Source organism: Hemicordylus capensis, chromosome 1, assembly GCF_027244095.1.
Source record: "Hemicordylus capensis ecotype Gifberg chromosome 1, rHemCap1.1.pri, whole genome shotgun sequence".
NCBI lineage: Eukaryota > Metazoa > Chordata > Lepidosauria > Squamata > Cordylidae > Hemicordylus > Hemicordylus capensis.
The window spans coordinates 134,969,855-134,980,858 of NC_069657.1; the positions used below are offsets into that span (position 1 = coordinate 134,969,855).

At 46.1% G+C, this 11,004-nt stretch overlaps 1 protein-coding gene across 5 annotated transcripts in view; it reads right to left on the reverse strand.

Moving 5' to 3' along the window:
- The window catches only part of LRRC56 (leucine rich repeat containing 56), a 110,645-nt gene extending 100,462 nt beyond the window's left edge, over positions 1-10,183 (reverse strand). For 2 of the 5 annotated variants that reach the window (XM_053283524.1, XM_053283520.1), the window contains exons 1-2: positions 9,870-10,183; positions 97-398 (exon numbers count right to left, since the gene is read on the reverse strand). The gene's annotated coding sequence lies outside the window, so the exon portion shown is untranslated. Of the gene's footprint in view, positions 1-71; positions 399-9,869 lie in introns of all 5 variants that reach the window. The other 3 variants (XM_053283522.1, XM_053283521.1, XM_053283523.1) reach the window with 3 other exon arrangements.
- Between the last annotated feature and the right edge of the window lie 821 nt (positions 10,184-11,004).

Consider the following 11,004-nt stretch of genomic DNA (forward strand, 5'->3'; position numbering starts at 1 on the left):
ACAAAGGAAAAAATGAAACTATAATTCATAATAATAAGATGGAGATTACTGTCTTATTAGTAATCACTTACCCAGAATTCCCTATGTTTTATTTACCTTCAGTTTTTTCTTCTAGGTGGTGATAATGGCAATATTATCAATATGGTGGTAAGTATTGATGTCAAATATATTTGGTCTTTGCAGGAAGTTGGTTTTTGAACCACACGTGCTGTAGTTTCTATCTTTATTCATTGTTCAGTTACCTGTTTTACTGCATTTAAGCAATTATTCTACTTCCATTTATTTCTCATGACATCCATCAATCATATTAATTTCCAATAGCAAATCCAAATCCACTTGCAGTATGCTGCTTCAATTAATTGCTGCTTATCTTCTTGAAATATCATTTAAACATTTTCCTGCAACAAACAAGTGAAAAAATGCTGAAGGACAAAGAATTCTTAGTAGTATAAAAGGTTAGTATAAAATAAACAAAACAGCAAATAGAATGAAATTATTGCAAGCATATTCAACCACCTTGGTTACTGGAAAGCCCTCTACAGATGACTACCTTTAAAAATATGGCATTGAGACTGCAGCTAGTGCAGAAAACCTCCTGATGAGGATGGGACACAGAAAGCAGCCCTTTAGCAGCAACCTCAGCTAATCTGAATTGGCAGCTGTCAGATAGATGAACCCAGTTCAAAGTGTTGGTATCTACTTTTAAGACCTTAAACAGCTTAATCTCTTAGAGAGCACCTTCTCTTCTGCCCTGAAATCTGCTGGTAAGGCTGTACCTTTACCAAGTCTAAGTCAGAGAAGATATTAAACGGTGCTTTCTCTGTCCCGTCACCTGTTTTGTGGAAATTCACTCCCAAGATCTGCCTGGACACCTCCTTAGTTAACTTTCACTAGCAAGTGGACTTTTATATCAGAAAGCTTGCTCCGGTTATAAAAATCTTGCTTTGATTGCTGCAGATGGTAAAAAGAGTTTTAACAGGAAGGATGTCTATACAGACAACAACCTAATGCTGCTGTTTTATGTTGTACATTTATTTATACTATTCTCTTATCTAATTGGACACATGTTTTTAATTCCACATTTTTATTGTATTTTATGTGATTTTAATGTTGCATGTTACCTCAGGTACTTTTGGATAGAAAGGCAGCTAGTAATAACTGTTATGAATTAACTAAATAACATTTTTTAGGGTGGTAACAAAAACCAGAGGATTCAAACATTTCAGATACAATCTTGACTAGGTGAGGGATTTACTAGGCAAAGGAAGGACAATTTAGAGTCCAACAAAATTATTTTCTTACTACAAGACACAGATGCTGTTAATGGAACTGCCTCGGGGATGATTGGTCAACACCCCCAGTTTGTGCAAATATGGGGAAATTAGCTCATAAAGGGGGAGACAGTTCCAAGCAGTTTTAATTTGTGCAAGCACCTGGACCCAAGAAAATCGGCTTGAGAGAGAGGTTCTAATTAACAAAAGGAGTTTATTGTAAGAAAAACAAATAAAAGCAATAAGACTATGTTACTAGGCAGTTCGAGCATAAAAGTACTACAAATATGTTTACAAACAGACTATTCAGCTTAAAGTTCCAAATTATGTGTAAATTCCCAGGTGGGCTAGAGAGAGTTACTTTAAGATAGGGGGGTAAGGCTTCAGAAATTAGAGAGAGAGAGAGATTCAGCCCTGAAGGAGCTGGGCAAGAACTCATATCCTCGTGAAGACCCAACTTGGGCAGCTGGAGACTAGCATTTTTTTGTAAACTGCCCAGAGAACTTGCATTTTGGGCATTATAGAAATGTATGAGAAAGAAAGAAAGAAAGAAAGAAAGAAAGAAAGAAAGAAAGAAAGAAAGAAAGAAAGAAAGAAAGAAAGAAAGAAAGAAATCTGTCTGGGGAGGCGAAGTGGAAAGCAGGAGTGTTGTAGGAATTAGTGTGGAGGGGTGCCCACGAGAATGGCTTCTCGGTGGACCCAGCTTCCTGTACCAGCTAGGTAAGCTGGCTGGATTGGTAAACGGACCAATCCAGGTAGTGATTTCAGCTCAAGTGGCCTCAATAGAGAGGAACATACCAAGGTGGTCTGCTGGAGTTCTTGTTGCGGTAGAGTACCAAGTGTTTTATACATGAGGAAGCACACTGAGTCATGGGGTTGGGGATACTTATATCTCAAAACATGCCATGGGGGCACTTTGCTGCTGTCATGCTCTGCTGAATAGGGAAATGCAGACAGACTTTTTCAGAATGCATTGTGTCTGATCGTCCTTCCTGGGTGCGAACGTGTGTGAATTGCCTATTGTATTCAAGGCTGATTGTGAGATGAATTTAAGTGTGCAGGTACGTCCAAGAGTATCCTGTGCTGGGAAGGGCTTCCCAATAGCTCTATCAAAAGTTTCAATGTGCACCTTTTCAAAGTTACATCACTGACTCATCCCTATTGTGAGGGAGTCTGCTGCTGCACTTGTCTTTATCTGCTTTCCCTTCCTGGCCTAATTGCTTCATTTGCAACAGGTGTTACCTCTCTTGTGAGAGGATGAGGGGAATTTTAGAGTTCATCCCAAGTCCAAAATGACCTCGGATGCCAGATAATTCGCAATAGGTAGTTCTGGAGTCTGCTTAGCTGGACCCCCACATAGGGAGAGGAGGTGTGAAGCTAATCCCCTTTGCAATTTGTGTTACTTACAGCCCAAATCTAGGGGCAACTAGACCACTGCTGAATTAATAATAATAATAATAATAATAACAACAACTAAGCGACGTGTCCCCCACATATAACATAAACTGGGAGCTCGCATTGCGGTGCATCCTAAATGTTTTAACCAAAAACATCTCCTGATCGCCATGGCGGAAACCATAGCTCTAGATGCGTGTTGTATGCAGTAAAGGCTAGAGTCATCTGTGAAGGCTGCGGCTTTAACCATCTTAACCCCTTGAAAAGTTTGGTGTTTGGAAGTATATACTGTAAGAGCTCCTTGGCCCAAAGGACTGAGGCCCTCACAAAAATAGAGTTCGCTGCTGCAGCTTTAATGACCATGGCTGAAGCATCATGCGTTTTTTGGAGAAGAAACTCACATTTTTAATCTTCTGGGATCTTTAATTGTTCTTCCTCCCTCTTTAGTCATAATGGCTCCCGATACCAGTTGTGCCACAGGGGCATCTATCACGAGAGGTGCCAGAGGCACAGCAATCTTTTGTGGAGGGGAATATAGTTTGGTAGGAAAGGGGATAGCCGGTTTATGGGCAGAGGGGACGGCCCATCCTGCAAGCATGATGGAGTGAAAAAGCGGTGGGAAAGGCACAGATGGAGGAGATGTTGAGGTGGATGGAAAGACCTTCTCATCTAGGCCTTGACTAGGGGCTGGAGTTGCCAGAGTAGTAACCGCACTAGGGGCTGGAGATGCCAGAGTAGTAACCGCATTGATAGTTCTTCTGGCTTTAGCCATTAGAATTTCAAAGTTAGAGGCTTGGAACAGAATTAGGAGGTTGAATAGCAGCCTCCTCATTGGAAATTTCACCCTCCTTGGAATCGAAGAAAGGGCCATTGGACAGAGGAGGTTGGGAGGGGGCAAAGGAGGGAGACTAAGTGGGGCCACAGGAGGCCTGGGATAAGATTCAGTAGGACCGTTGCCCTTTGGAGTGGGGCTTCTTTGGAGGTCCGTCCTCAGACAAGGAAGAGGGAAAGGGCTGTGCATTCCTCTTGTGAAGACAAGGCATTGGACAAAAATGTCCCCTTTCTTGGACGGGAATGGCATTGCGACTAGGGCTAGAATTGGGAGGAGGACAGGAATGGCTTAAATAGCATCTTTGGTTGCCAGAGGGAGGAGGAGAGAGAGAAATTCATTGAATATAAATTCTCTAAGCCACTGAGCGATTTCATCAGAAATCTCCCCCCCCCCCGGCATTTCTGATGACAGGAACTATGGGTCCCATGTCACTGTTACCGGGACAACTGGGTGTTCTCTGGATTGCTGCCCCTCCTTGATGCCTCTGATGTTGCTGGCTGGGCTGCAAGGGGAAGCGTGATACCCAGTTCCCTCTCCCCCAAGTTGGAGCCCGATAATGTGATCGTGGGCTTTAAAATGGTGCCCACCATAGCCGTTTTCACACCTTCATGAGGTTCAGTAGGAGCATTTGCAGAGAGGCATGGAGAAGGAATCCTTCACAGTTGCTTTTGTTGGCAGACTGCTTGTAAGAGAAGCTGTTCTCTCAGCCGAGCGATTGGAGGTTTGTTCTTCTTTTTTCGTGGCTTTGTAGGCGGCAGCGGAGCAACTGGTAGCTCATGTTTGTTTTTCTTTTTAGGTGGCTTCAGAGCTTCTGTGTTAGCCGATGGAACAGCCAAAGGCTGAGCAGAGATGCCCTTAGTGCCCGGGGAAACGGACAGAGACCGCTTTCACTTGGGGTGGGATTGAGGTGGGGGAGCAATCGAGGCTTCTCTGTCAGGATCCCTGGACATCGAGCCCAGTAGGGCTTCTGCTGTTTGTGACAGATCCATCTCGGAAGTATTAAAAGCCAAAACAGAACGAAAAAACCAGATTGTGCCAATGGTTGAATTGGAAATGAAAAAAGATTGTTTGGAATTTGAAAAGTTAATGCAGACTCCCTTCCCACCCACGCACACAGGAAAGTGAAGAGGGGAAAGGAAAGATAGCAGGGATACTAAATCCGCAAAGAATTGAAGCGCTCTCTCTCGGTCTTGGGTCTCCACCTACTCCTGACCAGAAATTATGCTGTGGAATCTTCCTGTGTGTGCCTGAGACATGTTGGGTATACAACCCTATATACAAAGATGGGCTCCGATTACAGTGGAAAACATGTTTTTACCCTCCCCTGACATAGGGGAGGATATGGATTTACATAAATGAAACAAGAATGCTCTTGTTTCTCCATTAAAAAAGAAAGGAACAGCTAGAAACAGGATGCTGGATGGCACTGTATTCAATAAAATCTCCGTCACTCAGTGGAGTTTGATCAGGGGTGACCCTCGCATGAGGTAGGGTGAGGAAGTCACCTAAGGAACAATGGCATAGCAGGTTACAAGTACCAGCCCCCTACCATGGGTCTCCCTGTCATTCACTGCTACCAGCCTTCCTCACCCCATTGGGGTGTGCTGTTCATTCCCCCCTTCTCATCCCACTGGGGTGCATCTCTTCTCCCCCACCCCATGTCAGCTAGGAATGCCCCTGCCACCCTCTGGCTTGGTGGCATAGTCAGAGTGCTTATGTGCCACTGCAACTGCTTTAGAGGCATGGCTTGAGAACATCTGTCCACAGACGGATAACATCATACTGTGAATCGCCTCAGGAAGCAAAATGTCTGGGACTGCCCGAGAATTTGAGATCCTGGCTGATGCCAGTTTTGGGGGCAGGAAGGACTGTCTCACCAGGCTGGATTGCCTAGTGACCCTGGGACAAAAGTGCATGTTTGCCTTACTTTGCAGCACCTGGGCTGGCTTGTTTCTAGCTGTTCTTGATTCATAAGAAACAAACAGAATGTGATGTTTCTTATTTATTTATCTGTTATTTCTCTATGTAAACCGCTTTGGAAACTTTGTTGAAAAGTGGTATATAAATATTTGTTGTTGTTGCTGCTGTCCAATTCACAACTCATTTCATGTGGAAGTAAGTCCCATCATTTCCAAAGGAACTTACTGACAAGTATGCACGCTTAGGATCCCATCTGAAGAGCATGGTCCACAGTCCAGAACACCTGGAATAAAGCACTGTATATAACCGTTGATAACTGAAGATTTTTTTAAATGTGATGACAAACTTCCTGAATAAATTCAAAGCCCATTATAAAGCAACAGAACGCAACAAATTTATTTCATGTCAATCCAATGCAAGTTTATTTGTAAGTAAGTTCTGTTGAGTTTTACAGGGATTTCTTCTAAGTAAGTGTGTGCATAGGATTGTTGTTGGCTGCAGTCCTACACAAATGTACCTGGAAGTAAATGCCACTAACAGAATGGGAATTATTTTCAAGCTGCACATTTGCCAGATATGAGAATTCAGTATAAGCTTGCATTTTCATCAACTGTTCAGAAGTGTAAAAACAAAGAATTTTCAGACATGCTTTTCTAGCACACAAACCCAAGTCCTTTTATTCTGAACAGGACCTTTTTTTGTTTCATTTATAACACCTGGTTGTGAAATTGTAGCAGCTAATAATTATTGTTATTTATCAAAACAAAATCAAATTATTTGTGCTTTTGAAAAGCCTGCTCTATTTCTTGTTATTTGCAGTCTGGAGTTATTCAGATGTCAGTTCAATGAATAGAAAAGCAGGGTGAAATTTTTTTTAAATAAATAATTTCACAATTTAACTCCTCTAAACTTCTGTTAAAATATGAGCAATTAAGTAGTTCCAAGTTCAGGAACAAAAGATGCATCACCATCCATGGAACAGGCACAAAAGCTCAAACTGCTAACTTGAAAGCACTGTGGCTTTAGCCTGCACATCCTCTATTGCACAGACATCTATCTAAATTATTATAATTCATTATTTGTATTATATATGTATTAGATACGTATTAAATGGCAATTTTTCTCTGAAGGGTTTCTCAAAACAAATTGCCAGCACTTTTAAAAACAAAAATGTGACCTTAACAGATAGGCCATACATTACCAGCTATAGTTTGCAGCCACTTTCACCTACCTCCTAGTAATACCTAATAATGTATATGCATTATTATTAGGCTTGTGCCCGAAACATTTTGGAGGCCATTGTAAAGGCCTCCGAAATGTTTCGGGTGTGGGGGCTGATTCGGCGATTCGGCGCCGGCGGGGGTAGAGCTTTAAGGGTGGGGGAGAGTGTACTCACACCCCCCCGCCGCGTTTCCCCCGCCGGCGCTCTCCAAATTTTAAGCCCCTCGGGGCGGCAGCGTTCCTCCCTGCCGCCCCGTTCCCCCCATCGGCCGGAAGTGGTCGGAAGTCCCGAGCGCGTGTGCGCATGTTGTGCACACGGCGGGTGGGTGGGCGCGCGTGCGCACAACGGGCGCACGCGCGCTCGGGACTTCCGGCCACTTCCGGCCGACGGGGGGAATGGGGCGGCAGGGAGGAACGCTGCCGCCCCGAGGGGCTTAAAATTTGGAGAGCGCCGGCGGGGGAAACGCGGCGGGGGGGGTGAGTACACTCTCCCCCGCCCTTAAAGCTCTACCCCCGCCATGCCGAAAATTTATCGTGCACATCCCTAATTATTATTTTAATGTTTACTTATATTAGTGTTTTCTAATATCAGTACCTTTGAAAAAATTAAGCTACATGTTCCATAACTTATTATATTTATATATTCATGGTACAAATACCAGAAACCAATTATATTTCCTATGGAACTGAGATACTGAGTCAAGGAAATCACAGTTATCTGATTCACAATCTTCTTCCAGTTGAGACAGCATAGCTCTACCTTGATCCTAAACAATACCAGCACACAGAAATTACAGAACATGGAACGTGCATACAGTCTCTGAGTATATACAGACAAGGGTGCTCTTCCCCCTGGACTTCTCGGCCCAAGTCTGGGGCCTCACAGCCTGGGGGAGGGGGGGCTCCAAATCCTTACATTATGTGTGCCGGGGGGCCACCACCTGCTGCTAGCCCACACACTGTGTTGGTTGGCCGAGAGCAAATGGGCTGGCTGTGAGGGGAGGGTGGGTTGACTGTGTGCAGGCAGCCAGCCTGCAGCCCTCCTGATCTTCTCCCTGGCATGGCTGTTGTTGTGGTTGGACCACTGGGCCGGGCCAGATGAGCCCTGCCCAATCTGCTCATCTGACTCACTCAGTGGCTGTTTGTTGCCTGCACGCGAGGCAGAGCGGGAGTCATTGGCTGCCTGCCTCTCGCCTGCTGGAGCTGCTTTTCCCGTGCCTGAACATAACACATGTGATGATGTCACATGCTTTGGGCATCTAGCAGCCTGCTGGAGCCATGAGAGGGAGTTGCGAGGGCAGCAAGGGAGGCAGCAGAGCAGGCGAGAGGCAGGCAACCACCAACTCTCCTGCTCTACCGTGGAGGCTCCGGAGATCCCCCAGCCCAGGGCGCAATGGTGGCAACAACCAGGCAGCTACCTGCATGTGGAGCAAGGGGAGAAGCAGTGCCAGTGGCTGAGCACCTCCAGACCTCTCCAGGGTGCTGGCGGAGGCAGAGACCAGCAGGCTGAGTTGTTCTGCGCACCTGGGCAGAGCATTCCTCCCAGTCCTCGCCCAAGAAGCTTTCTCCTCTCCATCCCTACATCAGAAGGCGCTGCCCAGCAGCAGCCCGGCTCCTTTGGGCCCTGCTTGTCCACAGGGAAGCTGGGGGTCCCTCCCAAGCATCAGAGACTTCCTCCTTTGCTTTGCCCCAGCACCCAAATGAGCCAGACTGACTTCCTCCCCAGGCAAAGGCACCTCTGCTGCCTGCAGTTGCAGAGGTACCTTTGCGAGTCAGCCTAGCCAGGCCACTGTGAAAGGGATAGAGCAGCAGGTAATTTGGGACTCCCCGTCCCTGCCTCACTCGAGAGCAACCTGCCTCTGCTGTCACTTTGAGGCTGCCTCTCACAATCCATCCTCCTCCTGCTGCTGTTGTGGCTCGGAAGCCTCGTGGACTGGTGAATAACTCTCTCCCTGGGTTCCCCCCACTCCCCTTATTCTCACACACACCCAGCCATGTGACAGAACAACAAATGTAAACTGAGTGCTGTGTGCACACTTGCATTCCAGGCAGCAGTAGTTCTCATGTTACTCTGTGGGCTGGGGTCTTGAAGTTGGAGAGGGAGGGTGGGGGGAGTGGGAGAGAGTTAATGCTGGGACTCCAAAATGGAGCTGGTGCTTCAACTTTTGCAAATTCAGTTGCTTAAATACTGGATCATTTAGAGATGGTGGGGCGGTGGGGGGGGGGAGAAATGAGGAAAGAAATATGAGGGCTGAGAATAATATGTTAAGTTGCATGCTGGAATTTTTCTGCCAATACATATTTGCATAAATATTGTGAGTTCAGTTGCTGTTGTGCCCTCAAGAACCCACATGTTAAAAATACTGTGCGTGTCATGGTGAGCATTTGCAGAGTGCTACTGCAGACAATACTCCCTGCACATCAAGAGAAAAGAGGAAAGGACTAGGGTGTGGGTGGTGCAGTACAGAGTTCTTGTGTTATTCTGCGGGTTGGGGTCTTGGAGTGGCAAGGGTGTGTCAGGGGTGTGAGAGAGAGAGAGAAAGCGTGCGTGATGGGACTCAAAGAGAGATCTGTTACTTGTGTCAACAACTGTTACAAATGGTTTTCTGGGTGAATGTGGCGGAGCCAGAGGCTTGTACTCTTTCCCTGCCTCTGTTCAAGCCAAACCCCTTCCCCACCAAATGAAATACATGTGGAAACAAGTAACACTCAACTATGGTTTGAGAAAGAAAATACTTTCATCTGGGTTTTTTTGCAAGGCACCTTCTTTCTTTCTCCTTCTCACTTTCCTGTCCCTCCTTCCACTTCCTCTCTTTCTCTTAAGTTCTCTATCCACTCTCATTTCCCCTTCCCTAATTTCTTTCATTAATTAGGAACAGTTTGGGAATCGTTAACATGTTGGGGATGGCGCGGCGGGGTGGGGGTGGATCTGCGAGTGCCTTTAGGTGGTGATGATGCTGCGGGGGAGGGGGGCTCCAGAGGCCTTTAGGTCCAGACCCCAAATTTATTTTATTTTATTTTAACATATGTGTTCCCCTCATCACTTGGAAAAGGGGCAGTCCTTCCAGGTAAGAGGGTGAGAGATTCCGCCAGATCTGAGTTCTAGGCGTCAAGATAAGGTCCGGGGAGGGGGAGGGGCTGGGGAAAGGGGTCTTCTCCGCCAACACGTCCCTTCCCGCCGCTTCCTATCACTCCGTGCTCAAGCACAGACGCCTCCCTTGCTGACTCACCGCGGTTGGGGTCCCTTTTCCTGCCTGCTTCTCAATTTCTCCGGCTGTAAGCAGATGGGAGGAGGCTCCGTCGGACACGGACACACACACACCCCTTCCTTGGCCGCAGGGTAACAGAGAAAGAAAAGGGCTTCCACCTCACGTCACCCCGGGCCCCGCCACAAGCCTAAGCAAAGCAGGCAAGCCTCGCTAATGCTCGCTCACACGCACACCACTAACTCCAGTCCTGGGTCTCCTCCGGCCCCTTCAGGTACTTCCAGGGTTTCTTCGCGTGAGCAGCTGGGCCTCGGGTTACCTTGGCAACTGCCTGATTTGAATAGCTCATTACATATTCATGAGGCCAGTCACCACCTCCCCCACGCAGATCAGCAAAGAAGTGGCGTCGCGTGCAGGTTGGGCGTGGTAGGTGCCCTATGCCGCGGTAGCTGTCAGCGGCAAGAGGCAGAGCAGGGAAAGACCTTGCCCTGGTGTGACCTGTGCTGTTTGGTTAGGTGTGCCATCCTGAAGGAAGAAGGAGTCGTCTGGGGCAGGTCTGTGCCGAGCAGCTCCACTCTTAGTCATGTTTCCACAGAAGACAGTATTGATGTCTGTGGAGCAATCCCAAATAAGTGCGCATAGACCTGATACGCTCCTATAGAATTGAGACACGGCTTCTGTATAGATTTTATATAAATTATGTAGAATTAAAGCACACCTGTTTTCTCAGGCTTTTAGTTACAGCTGCCTTTAAGCTTCTTGGTGGTTTTACTTTGTGAAATTATTTTGTTTTTTGAAGTGCTTAATTGTTTTTATTCTGTGAAGGTGTTTTAATTGTTTTTCTTTTATATTGTAACTTTGATTATGTACACCCTGGGTGTGTATATGTATCAGGCAGTATATACATATGGTTAATCTATGTTTAAAAATTCAAACCATGGTCCAGTTCTCTTTTGCTTCTCCTTCCCTGGCAGGGGTGTTGTTCATAAAGAAGATCACTTTTGGTGAGCTCTCTATAGCTATATTCCTGTTAAAAAGATAATGTTTGTTTGAATGATAAAATAGGGGAAATTAGGACCATGTATAAATTTGCCCAATAGACCCAACAGGTAAGAAACCACAACTTTTAAGAAGGTACCACAGCTTCATTGTTTCCCTT